The following is a 15,069-nucleotide window of genomic DNA, read 5'->3' on the forward strand; positions in this document are numbered from 1 at the left end:
TTAAACTGAAATATATGGATGACAATATGTAAGATTGAAGTGTTAAAAGTTTACAAGATTCTTCGTCCAGAAAAAAAAAAGAGTTTACAAGATTGATGCAGATGTTATACATATATAGAAAACCTGCCCGACATCCAAGAGACTCTCATGAGGAACGTTGAACATTACACTGTTTTCCCTACATACCCTCCTAAGAAAGGCATATAGGTAGTCGATAGCGATCTTCTTCCATAGTTTCGATTCCCTCCCAGCTAATACGACTGTATTTCCTAGTATGTGCACCACTCCTGCATTTCTACAGTTGTTCAAGAATTCTATCTCATCAGCCTCGGCCTGCCTGCTTGCCGGACTGGAGGTCATGTTGCTTGCATGCAATGGAGAATTGTAACGCACGATCGAGTCCACTGATTCAACTGACAGGTCTACTTGATTGAAGTGATGTATATTACAGTTATTACTCCACTGGCCATCTCCTGATTGATTAGTTTGTTGGCCACGTAAACTAGGTACATCAGAGTTCGGTGACGCCTCCATCAGGGACTCAAGCTGGACAAACATGAAAAGGTTTTGAAAGAGCTTGTTCTCCAAATCAGCATCCTTTTTATGGTAGTCTTTATAACCACACCTTACAACGCAACGAAACATATGGAAGTTCTTGGGTCCAATCCGCTTTATAAGGAACCGCTCATCTTCAGGGACTGTGAAGACAGGAAGGCACTTCACGCAGACAAAGACAACAACGGAATGGATGGCGGGTAGGTTGGTGATAAAGTGAGAGAAGATCCGGGGCACTCCACTTGCTAGCTCAGTGTACACAAGGCCAATCCCAGGTACGCGAACCAGTCCTAAACTTGGACCAAGTCCAAGAATCCATGCCATTGAAACCTTACTGTGCATCTCAGTCTCGTAGCGTTTAACTGTACCATAATGCCAAACATACATGATGATAAAGAAGGCTGCTGCGATCACCAGAGGAACCCAGCCGCCTTGATTGACCTTGAGGAGTACAGCAGAAGAGTAAGTGCCCTCCACAACCAATGATAAGCCAGTGAAGATCAGGACAAGTATCCAATGGCAGCGCCACACTAATATCATAACAAAAATCATAAGCAATGTGGTTACCAACATTACTACACAAACTGCCGTCCCTGTTGCAACACGTAAGATTATGTTAGTTGGTGCAATCTTAAGCTCAACCAAGAAGCCTGGAATGAGATACGACAAGTAACAGTCAAGACAGAAGTTTGAGGAGAGAAAATTTTACCCTGTAATCCTTACTGCCATCATAGATTACCTAATGCTATACAAAAGTTTCATAGAATTTGAAGATGGCATATAATATGGAGGAAAATTCTTTATTCACTAATGCTATGAAGTTATGTTTTAACATAGGAAGATACGTGCACAGTAAAACAAGCGACATCTGGTTTAACTTACCAGTGGCATTCCCTAGGCGGTTTTGATCTTTTAACCCAGCTGTGACGGCAATGCACAGGATCATAACAATCCAATTAATTTCTGGAATATATATCTGGTGACGGTATTTCCTTGATGTATGCACAATTTTGACTCTTGGGAAGCAGCCTAATGCAACTGCCTGCTTGATTAGTGAAAAAGTTGCAGTTATAGTGGTTTGACTTGCAATGATAGCAGCTCCAGTTGCAACAATAAACACGGGCCAGTATATGCTGTCTGCAAGAACATTTAATCAGAATCCTTCGGCAATGCATTACCGTAAATACAGGGCATTCATGCCACTCTAACAATATATGTAAAGTTTAAAGGGTTTCCTTGAACAATAGACTTCTACTTCACGTGAAATTTGAGTATCATAGCACGTTCACTTTTCGAAGAAAATACCGTACACTAGTTTTTCAAATGCGACATACTATCTTGTATCAGTATTCTGACCGTACAAGTATTTACCTGGTATCAGTTTCGGCAACATGGAAACAATAAACACCTAAACCTAAATGTTTATGTTATATTTTATAGTTCAAGAAATTAAACAAACCTGGAATGGAATGATAAAAAGCACCAAACACGTTATTTGGATTTTTCGTGAGGTATGCTGCTTGACCACAGTAAGCTAATAGAAGGCAAGGAAATACAACCGCTGTGAAAGCAAGTTGTGTGGATGGGACTGAAATGGGATAGGTCAGCAAAAAGTGCTTCAGTACCTGTAAGTGTTCACAACCAGTCTTCAGGGACTAAGTCACAAACTTGCTTGAATTTCATAAATAAAAAAAGGATGGAATATCAAACTTTTACCTGTTATAGTTAGCATAAGACCTCCAAGGGATGTCCACCCATTTTTTCCTCCCCTCTTAAAAAATCGATATACATATATAGGTGAAAAGGCTTTTAAAATCCTTCTATCATGTTGAGAATTAAGCTGCCTCCTTGCTTTAGAGGTATCCTGCAGAAGGTAATCCTGCAGATGAAGTCAAAAGGAAGCAGGAAAGTGTGAAGAAATGAAGACCTTACTAAAATTAGAAGGAGCTTTTTAATTTTTCAACAGCTAGTTTCTTCCCCTGTTTTTAGAAAGATTACAGCTGGTGTTTTATCCATTATTTGTACTGAGCATTCTCATCTTCCTCCAAGTGGATGGATGATATCCTCTGATAACCATTTATGATCGGAGAAGAGTACTAGGCCTCTAGATGTAGGTTCTGGTTTGTAAACCGGCTGTGAAACAAAAAGGATATAGTCTTTGTAATTTGTTTTTTGGATATCAAGAAAATATACAAAGTGACTCTTGCTCTTCTGTTTTCTCTCGAGCCAAAACAAACACAAAATTTCATCAAACCTTTTATTCAAGTTTCAATCTTTATCAACCAAAAACAATATGCCTGGTACCATTTCAAACATGGTATCAGAGCTCTTGGTCTGATTCCGAAGAAGGGCGTGATACTGTGGGTGAGATCTAGCTCCGAAGGAAACCCAGAAAATCTTAAAGGTGGTTCCTTTGTTGGTTGATTCACTGATACTCACTAAGAAATGGTGGGATCGAGTTCTTCCGGTGGAGATTTACGAACTCCACAGTTTGACGGTGCAAACTATGATTTTTGGGCTGTCAAAATGGAAACAATCCTCATAGCACATGATCTATGGGATGTGATAGAACTCGGAATACAGCCGCAGCAGACTCCCGAGGAGGAAGAAGGTTCTGTAGATGAAGGAAGTGAGGCTGAGCACACTCCAGTAGAAGCACCCACTATCTCCAAAGAAGACAGAATAAAAAACGCCAAGGCGTTAAGCCTCATTCAGGGAGCCATAACTGATGAGCTCTTCCCTCGCATCAGAAATGAGAAGACTGCTAAAGGAGCTTGGGAAATTCTGAGAAGAGAGTTCAGAGGAGACAAAAAGGTAAGAGCTGTTAAACTTCAAGCCATTAGAGCTGAGTTTGAATATCTGAGAATGCATGATGGTGAACCCTTAGATGACTACTTGGCTAGGTTTTTTGAGATAGTGAATAATCTGAAATCACTAGGTGAGGATGTGCCTGAGAAAAGGATTGTGCAGAAGCTATTAATGAGCTTAAATAGAAGATACAAATCCATAGTGTCTATAATAGAGGAGACAAGAGATCTGGATGTTATAAGGGTTGAGGAAGTCTTGGCCTCGGTTAAAGTCTATGATAAAAAGGAAGACCTGCATGATGAAAGGGACAAGGTTACTGGTACTGAGAGGGCATTTAGTAGTCTAAAGATTGGAGGTAGTGTTCATGGTAGTACTAGTGGAAGTTATAAAGGTGCACAGAGTAAACAGAACCATAAATGGCAACAAAACAAGAAAGGAAGAAATTGGTCACAAAGCAGCAACTGGAATGGCAATGGTAACTCTAGTTGGAACAATCAAAATGGTGGAAGTTGGGGAAATAGAAGCACTTTTCAAAGCAAACAAGGAAGCAGTAGTCAAGGTGTCATGAAACCACAATGTCAAACTTGTGATAAATATCATTTTGGCATTTGTAGGTATAAGGGAAAACCAAAATGTGGCAAGTGTGGCAGATTTGGACACACTGCAAAGGATTGTAACAATGACAAACAGGTTGCTAACTATGCAAAAGAGGAAGGTGTGACCAATGGCACAATGTTCTATGCCTGTCACGCAGCATCAACATCTCAGGACAGATCCGTGTGGTTTGTTGATAGTGCCTGCAGCAACCACATGACTTCTCAAGAGTCTTTGCTACTAAATCTTGACAGATCAATTACCTGCAAAGTTAAAATGGGGACTGGCGATCTGGTTCAAGCTACAGGCAAGGGAACACTTGTAGTAGATACAAAGCATGGGAAGAGATACATTAATGAAGTTCTGTTAGTTCCAGGATTAGATGAAAATCTCTTGAGTGTTGGTCAAATGATGGAACACGGTTACTATGTCCTGTTTGGTGGTAATATGGCTATAATCTTTGATGACAGCAATCTTGAAAATGTGGTAGCCAAGGTAACTATGGCTGGAAATAGGTGCTTTCCATTGTCCTTGGAATCTATAAATCCAGTAGCTAAAAGAGCTTCAATTGAAGAAGGGTCATGGATCTGGCATAAAAGGCTGGGTCACTTAAGTTTTGACAACCTAAAAAAATTGCAAAGAGAGGGAATGGTACTTGGTTTACCCGAGCTATCAGAAATGAATGAAATCTGTGAGAGTTGTATTGCTGGAAAAATGCACAGAGAACCATTTGATAAGGAGAAAGCATGGAGAGCAAGCCATCCACTAGAATTGGTACATACTGATGTCTGTGGACCAATGCAAAATGAATCCATTGGTGGGAACAGGTACTTCATCACATTCATCGATGACTATTCAAGAATGTGCTGGGTGTACTTTCTTAGAAACAAATCTGATGTGTTCAATGTATTTAAAAAATTTAAAGCCTTTGTGGAGCTACAAAGTGGTTTCAAGATTAAGAAGCTGCGAAGTGACAGGGGAGGTGAATATACATCTCATGAATTCTTAGATTTCTGTTCTAACACTGGAATGGAGAGGCAATTAACAGTTGCATATTCCCCTCAGCAAAATGGAGTTGCTGAAAGAAGGAATAGAACCATTGGTGAAATGGCAAGGTCAATGATGGCCGAGAAGAATATCCCTGTAGTTTTTTGGGCTGAAGCAGTTGGAACTGCAGTATACTTGCAGAATAGATGTCCCACAACCTCAGTGAAGGGCAAGACTCCATTTGAAGCCTTCACAGGTAGAAAACCAGGCATAAAACATTTGAGAATGTTCGGATGCATATGCTATACTCACATACCTTCACAGCTAAGGAAAAAGTTTGATGAAAAGGCAAGAAAAGGTATCTTTATGGGGTATGGAAGCTGCGAAAAAGGGTATAGAGTTTATGACCTGCAGTCCAAGAAAATAATCCTCTCCAGGAGTGTTGTATTCAATGAGGATCAGTGTTGGAGTTGGGAATACAGGCAAGTTGAAACACCTGTGATGTCCCTAGTCTTTGAGAATCAAACACATGGTGGTGATGTGCAGGAAAGTCCAAATGAGACTCAGGTTGAGACTGCTCAAAGCTCTCAACCAAGTTCGAGCCCAACCAGTGCATCAACTAGCCGAAGTGAATCACTAAGTCAAAACTCAACTCCTAGTTCAACACCTGTAAAACTAAGGAGTCTAGAAGAGATATATGCTAGATGTCACATGAGTTTTGTTGAACCAGAAGATTATCAAGAAGTAGCACAGGATCAAGCATGGCAAGAAGCTATGAATGCAGAAATCGATATGATTGAAAAGAATGACACTTGGCAGCTAGTTGATAGACCCACGGATAAGCCTGTTATTGGGGTGAGATGGGTGTTCAAAACTAAATTAAATCTAGATGGAACAGTTCAGAAGCACAAGGCTAGACTGGTGGCAAAAGGGTATGCACAAAAGCCCGGAATCGATTACAATGAGACCTTTGCACCAGTGGCAAGGTTGGATACAATTAGGACCCTTATAGCTTTGGCTGCACAAAAAGGGTGGAAACAATTCCAACTAGATGTGAAATCTGCGTTTTTAAATGGCATACTTGAAGAAGAGGTATACATTGAACAACCTGAAGGTTTTGAAGTTAAAAATGCTTGTCATAAGGTCTACAAATTAAGGAAGGCCTTGTATGGTTTAAAACAGGCACCTAGAGCCTGGTATAGTGAGATTGATGCATATCTCACCAGCTGCAATTTCATCAGAAGCACAAGTGAAGCTACTTTGTACACCAAGTCCGATGAAGAAGGTGGTATACTTATTGTCTCAATATATGTTGATGACATTGTGTATACTGGAAGCAGCAAAACACTACTCAGTGAGTTCAAAATGGAGATGATGCAGAAGTATGAGATGTCGGATTTAGGCTTACTCCATCATTTTCTAGGAATGGGAATCCTACAAACTGAAAATGGTGTATTTATTCATCAAAGCAAGTATGCAAAATCATTACTTGTGAGGTTTGGTCTTGAAGACTGCAAACCTGTCTCCATTCCTCTGCCTACTGGTGAGAAGCTCAAGAAGGTAGATGGAAGTGAATTGGCAGATGAAACCATGTACAGGAAAATTGTGGGCAGTCTTCTGTATTTGACAGCAACTAGACCAGATTTGATGTATGCTGCTAGTTTGTTGTCAAGGTTCATGAATGGTCCTACAAAGAAACATTTTGGAGTTGCAAGGAGGGTTCTGAGATATGTGCAAGGCACGCTGAGCTATGGAATTGAGTATGCAAAAGATAGTGATGCAATCCTTGTAGGATTCTGTGATGCAGACTGGGCAGGGAGTGAGGATGATTGCAGGAGCACCTCAGGATATGCTTTTAGCTTTGGTAGTGGGATTTTCTCTTGGGCGTCTGTGAAGCAAAATACAGTTGCTTTATCAACTGCAGAGGCCGAGTATGTCTCAGCAGCAGAAGCCACGGCCCAGGCTATTTGGCTAAGATTTGTACTCGATGATTTGGGAGAAATGCAAGCTGATGCAACACCCTTATTCTGTGACAACATGTCTGCAATCTCCATGGTGAAAAATCCTGTCTTTCACCAGAAAACCAGACACATAAATAGGAAGTTTCATTTTATAAGGGAAGCACTACAAGAAGGTGTGATTAATGTGAAGTTCTGCAGAAGTGAAGAACAACTTGCAGACATATTTACTAAAGCCTTGCCTAAAGATCGATTCAATTACTTGAGGATGAAGTTAGGAGTAAAGCCAGTAAACAGCTTAGGAGAGGCTGTTGAGAATTAAGCTGCCTCCTTGCTTTAGAGGTATCCTGCAGAAGGTAATCCTGCAGATGAAGTCAAAAGGAAGCAGGAAAGTGTGAAGAAATGAAGACCTTACTAAAATTAGAAGGAGCTTTTTAATTTTTCAACAGCTAGTTTCTTCCCCTGTTTTTAGAAAGATTACAGCTGGTGTTTTATCCATTATTTGTACTGAGCATTCTCATCTTCCTCCAAGTGGATGGATGATATCCTCTGATAACCATTTATGATCGGAGAAGAGTACTAGGCCTCTAGATGTAGGTTCTGGTTTGTAAACCGGCTGTGAAACAAAAAGGATATAGTCTTTGTAATTTGTTTTTTGGATATCAAGAAAATATACAAAGTGACTCTTGCTCTTCTGTTTTCTCTCGAGCCAAAACAAACACAAAATTTCATCAAACCTTTTATTCAAGTTTCAATCTTTATCAACCAAAAACAATATGCCTGGTACCATTTCAAACATATCATACTTCCAAATATTGAACATGCCAATTCCTCCAGTTACGAGAAACCAAAGGAGTACGATTGGTGCAAACAGGAAACAAAGTTTATCCGTACCATAAGGTTGCATACTAAACAAAAGTACCAGTATAACAACAGCAACAAGCACGACTACCTCTGTATAACAAAAGAGTAGCTATGATTAGATTTGGCATAAATGATAGACGAGTAACAAACAAGATGAAACAAATGAAACAGTATCTTTATGTCAAGCATATGGAGATACCATTACTAATCTCAGAGTGGCGTACGTTGATCCCCCCAACTGCTGACAGAACTGCAAAATATAGCATCGATAAGTGTTGCATGTACTTATTAAACAGAATATATATGGTTAAGCAGCTTCCAATAAATCTGAGAAAGAATATCAAAGAACGTGTGTAGAATATTTCAATGTTCTTACTTGGTCAAAATGTGTTCATAGAAGTACCCTTTACCATTAGAAAGAAGAAGATAATAGTTTCATAATTAAGATTGGTCAGGGTGCAAGGGATTGCAATACGCTCCCTTACAAGTTACTTCTTTAGGAACTAATTACGAATGTTGAATGTGTTAGGATACCCATAAAACAAAACTAGATAGGTCGTACCCAGTGCACAAGGCTCCTGCTTTACGTAGGGTCTGGGAGAGGTGAATATCGGCTAGCCTTACCCCCATTTATGGAGAGGCTGCTCCCAAGTCTCGAACCCGAGACCTACCGCTCATGGGCGAAGGCACTTGCTATCGCACCAAGTGCGACCTCTAAAACACAAAACTAGATAATTAAGCAAATTACCAATGAGGATAGTTAGGCAGAAGAATGATACTACAACATCAACAATGAAGATGGTTACCTGATATGGCTGGAGTCAGAATCCCATCCCCAATCACCGCGGAAGAGCCAACTAGGACAAGAATAAGAAGTGTGCTCTGCATAAATGCATTTCCCTCCAACCATCTCCTGGTTCTTGCAGCAAATGATTTCTCACCAAATGTAGAACGACTATATGTTGTGAGTGCCTCATCCGTCTGGTCTTGGTTAGGAATAGCCTTTATTTTTGCATATCGACAGAGTAATGAATAGAGAGCAAACGTTCCACCTGCAACCATGAGGAGGATAAGTTTACATGAACTGGAAATCGCAGAATCAAATAGAGAAATTTACCTTATTTGGCACTACATTAGAACAAAGTATAACAGCATCTATAGCTCTCGATGTTATTGTCTCAACAATCAAACATAGATGCTTTAGATTAATGATCTGAGCATAGCATTCAAGTCCTATGCTAAGATTAGAAAGGTAGGGAGGGGAGGAGGAGCTTATATAAGTATGATAGATTGAGATCAATTACCTTGACCATTGTCATTTGCTCTACAGACAATAAAAACGTACTTCAGGAGTGCAACAAGAGTAAGGGAATAGATAATAACAGATAAAGCTTCAACCAAATCCTCTGGGTCACCAATTCCATCAGGAAACGTATTGTAGAAAACATACAAAGGAGATGTGCCTAAATCTCCATATACAACGCCAAGGCTTTGAAATGCTACCTGCACGAGCGCTAATGCTGAAAATTTCTGGAAGGGCATAAAAAAAAGTGATCAGCAACGGGAGCAAAGATAGTTCAGAAATAGCACAAAAGCTTCAAGATATGTTACATCCATGTCGGATATAAGACAGATACATTCGCTAGTACATGTAATGAAATCTTTGTTGGAGTATGTGGCCAAGTGGCCAACTTTTGGCTATAAAGAATTATAAAGAAAAAAAAGGAAAGGACAACATGATTATGTTTCCTTGTTTTGTGGCATGTTTTGTGGCTTTTTTTAAAAGCCATAATTATGATGTTTGTTTCGGATAGAAGAGAAGAGAAGGAGAGCTCATTTTTCAGTAGAGAGAGCTGAAGAGAGTAGAGAGAGCTGCAGAGAGAAGTTAGAGCTCTTTTTCTGTAGAGAGCCCAAAAGAAAGAAGAAGTTGCTGCTTCATTTGGTTAGAAATCATCCACCAAAGTAGTTGTTGTTGTAATAGCTTTGAGCTATATGTATAGAGAAGAAATTATTCATTATATTTCTTCCTCTATTTGTTTCTTTGGTGTGTGAGAGCTATTGGGTTGCCAACACTTTGTAAACTCCCATTTGGTTGATAGTGGATTCTTGGGTGAGCTCCTACTGCTCCGAGGACGTACTCCAGTTACATTGACGGTTGAGGAACCTCGTTAAAATCTTGGTGTCTTTAATATTTTGTTCTTGCATTTTCATTTGGTAAATTTCCTATGGGTTAGCTTGAGTTGGTTCCAACGGGTTTGGTGCTATCCTAGCACAACAATCTTTTCAACCATATAGGACGAGAAGTGAAAATCAATAACAGATGTAAATCAATCGACTGCCTATTTCAAAAAATAAAACCCTTCAGGACTGACATTTGCGCTGTTTCAATAGGGGTGAGGGAGTCAGATAATACCTTTTCCTCGTGCATGTTCCTCAGCCTTTTAGCCTCTTCATCCATGGGCTGATCAAACTGCTGATCCAAAACCCGAACGCTGCTGTTCTCATCGGTACTTTCATCAGCAGCCATTCGAAACCCGATAATTCAAGCGATTCTACTTCCTTTCCACCAATTCACGTCTCCACTAAATTTTTTTTTTTCAATCTTTCCTTCTATATTGAAACTTAAGTCCTAACTGAACAAAATCCAGATCCGATATCAGTAAGAGTCTGAAGATTCCGGTTTCGAATTACTAACAAATGACCAAGGAAAAATCCCAGAAATAACTAAACATCAACCTGCATTCCTCAATCAAAAAGCTTATGATCAAGTATAAAACAGTAAAAAAATCATTCACGCGAAACAAATGTGCACTGCCCACAAATCCAACACAGAAGAAGACCAAATGTGAACAAATACCCAGAACTCCATTGAATCCATGGCAGTCCAAGAACCCCCAGCACATAAATTTTACACAGAAAATGCAAAACAAAATAGGAAAAGATGGAAAATTTATTAGTGTTATTACCTGGTTGCAACTTGCAGATGATCTCCCCAGGTGGGTTTTGCCTCATAGGCTTCGAGTAGCCATTTGAGCTTTGAAACGAGGATGAGAGAGATGAGCACGCGCCATTTTTTAAGAGCAACAGAGGAGTTAAAAAGCAATGTTCTAAAAACTCCGCGCTTTAGGCAGCTGATCATCACTCTAATTAATACTTATACGTTTGAAAATTAAGAAATGACGTCTGTAACTCACTTAGATAGAAAATAGATAATTTTCCTTTTGCATTTTATTATTTTCAATAAATTGTAAAGAGATTTATTGAATACTTAATTAAACACACACATTATATGTTTGCTTTCCATATTTTCATTATGTTCTAATACTTCATTATATATATATATATCATTATATTTTATAATTTATGATGAAATTACATATATTTTAAGTATAAACAAACACTTTTTTATTCAAAATACAATGAATTTCCTTAAATTTGTCCAATCCATCTAGCGTCTTTTAAAAACTTGGTTAAAAAGACTTCACGCTCATATTGACCAAATATTAAAAGACTTCAGTTTATGGAGAACTATATTAATAGCGTGAAGAACGGATAATACCGGGATCAGAAACCGTTCACCAGATAACGTTATTTTATGGAAGATTCTAAACCGCTCATAAGCACGATGTTTGTGTCAATTTTATTAAACAGCTGAGAGAATAAACAAATCAAGGGTGGGTGTTGACTTATTAGTTCTATAATTTTTTGTTTTTATTTTGTTGGGTACATCGATATTTTCACATTAAGAGGAGAGGGAGTTAAGCGAAGCCACACAAAGAATAGTGTAATTTGATATCGAATTTGTCATCCACAAGATTCGAATATAAAACCTCACTTCCAAGTAAAGAGTAAACCGACAACGAGATTCGAATTAGTTTTATAATTAAGCACAATAAAATATTCTAAAGCAACTGCAGGAAAAAACAAATCAAGGGGGAAGAAAACACAAATCAAGGGTGGGTAAGAAAAAACAAATCAAGGGGTGGGGATCAAGGGTAGGTGAGGTCATTTTATTTTAAGAAAAATAAATTAAATATTATTAATTTTCAAGTCTAACACGTAGACAGCATCAATAAAATGACTTGGAATATGTATGGTTGTTGAGCTTCACACGTGAGATAACTTGTTATGTACTAGTAATATGAGAGTAGACCAACTTATCTAAAAACTTATGCAAGATCCCTCCTCTCTTCGAAGTGGAATTTATTCTCAACACTTTTTCACAACCATCGAATGAAGACACAAGCACAAGTTTGTGAATTGACAAAATTAAAAAGGTAAGTTATCTTCAATCCATTCTACATTGAAGAAAATAGTAGCAATGTTTATTTTAACCTAATTGGCAATGACACTTTAATTAAAAATTTATGACCATTGGTCTCCTAACTCATCAAATATGTAGCTATGGTTCTTTTTGTCAACCCTGGTCCAAAATTCTGTCAAATTGAGTTATGTTGGAAGGACCATTGCTACAATTGGGTTAAAGTTGAGGAACCACTTCTCCGATTGGGTTAAATGAATGGATCATAGCTACAATTTTCTCATTTAGTTTTTCATATTTGCCCCTTGATTCAGCCTTACACGTGTGACACGTGACTCATTTTGAAGGAAGTTCTAACGAAATTAACAAAAAAGACCGTAGCTGCAAGTTTTGATGAGTTAAGGGACCGATGGTTACAGATTTTCAGCTGAGAGACCATTGTTTTAATTAGGTTAAAGCTAAGAGAACATGGCTACTCTTTTATATTGTGATGTTTGGTTCTAAAATAAGAGTGAAATTACTTCATTCATCAAGTCCTCAGAACCTACACTTACTTTCAAATCTTATTTTTTGTGATCAGAGTGTCGAAAAGAAAAGGTAGTCTTGTTTGAGTGAGCCTGTGTTTTTCTAGAGCAATCATCGTGCTTCTTTTAGCAAATTTCGGAGTGAAAATGTTCTTGGCCCGAGAGTGCTACATGAAAGCAAAGATATACGCCTCATTGCATGCAAGTTTTTTCTTGAAGTTGAGGTTGAGGATCCGCCGGCTGAAAAATCCACACTCTAGTAGTCTAGTTCCGAACGTTGAATCCTTTGTCTAATGGAGAAGGCAGAAGATTATTTACAGATTACCAATTGTTAATTATTGACACGCCCGACTTTAATATTCCCCAAACACCAGGGTAGGCACGTGATGGCCGACACCCGAAGGTGACGAAGCCATGTTAGGATGCATGAGACTAACAAATATAAATAAATACTTATAAATTAAATGTAATTAATATGCAATTGAGGAACGTATTCAGAGCATACAACTAATTCGAGACACTCAAAGAAATCATATAAAATTGAATGAGCAAAGGAATGGGTCCTACACCGAGATGACTCGAAGATGGCTGATGCAGAAATGCCTTGATGCCGGGATTGTACGCCTCGATTCAGTCTTAAGGGGGCACAAAACAAAGATAAGTAGACCAAGTTGATATATATATATATATATATATATATATATATATAATACTGAAACCGTTATCAACATATTAACCCCCAAAGTTTTATAAAAACTCAATAGCATATATATATATATATAATACTGAAACCGTTATTAACATATTAACCCCCAAAGTTTTATAAAAACTCAATAGCATAATATGTAATAGGTTTTTCCGAAAACTCTAGCATGCCATAAAACATTCGTAAAACATATATCATATAGTGTGCTAACTAGTGGTATCATAGTCACTCGTAGTACTAACATCTTCCGGCCCGAAGCCAATAACTATATCTCCTAGCCCGAAGCCAATATACAAGTATCTTTGCCCGTAGGCAGAACAGTGACCACTCGATAAGCATAAAAACATTGAATATACTCTTTCCAACATAAATCCATATATCTCAAAAACATCTTTATAGCGTGTAGTCATCCATCATATATACTCTAAGGGTGCGTTTGGTACGTGGGACGGGACGGGACGGAAAGGGACGAGGCGTTCCGTCCCGCGTTTGGTGCGCCAAAAATGGGTGGAACGGGCTGTTCCACGGGACAGATTTTGAGTGTTTTTGCGTTCCACCTCCCCCCCTGGAACGGGTTTGTTCCACGTTTGTGGAACGCAATGTTTTACCATTTTAAGACAAATATACCCCATGTCTTTTTCAAAAATTACACCTTCGTTCCGTCCCGTCCCGTCTCGTTCCGTCCCGTCCCGTCCCGTCCCGTCCCGTTCCGTTCCGTCTGCGTACCAAACGCACCCAATTGAACAAAAATCCAGATCCAATATCAGTAAGAGTCTGAAGATTCCGGTTTCGAATTACTAACAAATGACCAAGGAAAAATCCCTGAAATAACTAAACATCAACCTGCGTTCCCCAATCAAAAAGCTTATGATCATCAAGTATTAAAAACAGTAAAAAAATCATTCAAGTGAAACAAATGTGCACTGCCCACAAATCCAACACAGAAGAAGAACAAGCTGATCAAATTTGAACAAATAGCCAGAACTCCATTGAATGCATGGCAGTCCAAGAACCCCCAGCACATAAATTTTACCCAGAAAATGCAAAACAAAATTGGAAAAGATGAAAAATTTATTAGTGTTATTACCTGGTTGCAACTTGTAGATGATCTTCCCAGCTGGGTTTTTCCTCATAGGCTTCGAGTAGCCATTTGAGCATTGAAAAGAGGGTGAGAGAGATGAGCACGCGCCATTTTTAAAGAGCAAAACAGGAGTTAAAGACTTCACGCTCATGTTGACCAATATCAAAAGACTTCAGTTCATGGAGAATTATATTATTAATAGCGTGACCAGAAACCGTTCACCAGATAACGTTATTTTTTCCAAGTCTCATTTTTTTTCAATAATATTATGGAAGATTCTAAACGTATGCAACTATAAGAACGATGTTTGTGTCTATTTTATTAAGCAGCTGAAAGAATAAACAAATCAAGGGTGGGTGTTGACTAATTCGTTTTATAATTTTTTGTTTTTGTTTTTTATTGAGTACATCGATATTTTTACATTAAGGAGAGAAAGTTCGGCGAAGCCACACAATGGGCAGCCTAATTTAGTATCGAATTCGCTATCTACAAGATTCGAACCTAATACTTCTTACTTCCAAATGAAGAAGAATACCACTACGAGATTCAAATTAGTTTTGTAATTAAGCACAATAAAATATTCTAGAGCAACTGCAGGAAAAACAAATCAAGGGTGGGTAAGAAAAAACAAATCAAGGGGTGGGATCAAGGGTAGGTGAGGTCATTTTATTTTAAGAAAAACAAATTAAGTGTAACGAATTTTAAAATCTAATACGTAGACAACATAAACA

The 15,069-nt window shown here is 38.5% G+C and overlaps 1 pseudogene; it reads right to left on the minus strand.

Annotated features, from left to right (window-relative positions):
• On the minus strand, positions 1 to 10,869 carry LOC103412325 (potassium transporter 10-like; annotated as a pseudogene).
• Between the last annotated feature and the right edge of the window lie 4,200 nt (positions 10,870 to 15,069).

The sequence above is a fragment of the Malus domestica genome, chromosome 10 (genome assembly GCF_042453785.1).
Source record: "Malus domestica chromosome 10, GDT2T_hap1".
NCBI classification, from domain to species: domain Eukaryota; kingdom Viridiplantae; phylum Streptophyta; class Magnoliopsida; order Rosales; family Rosaceae; genus Malus; species Malus domestica.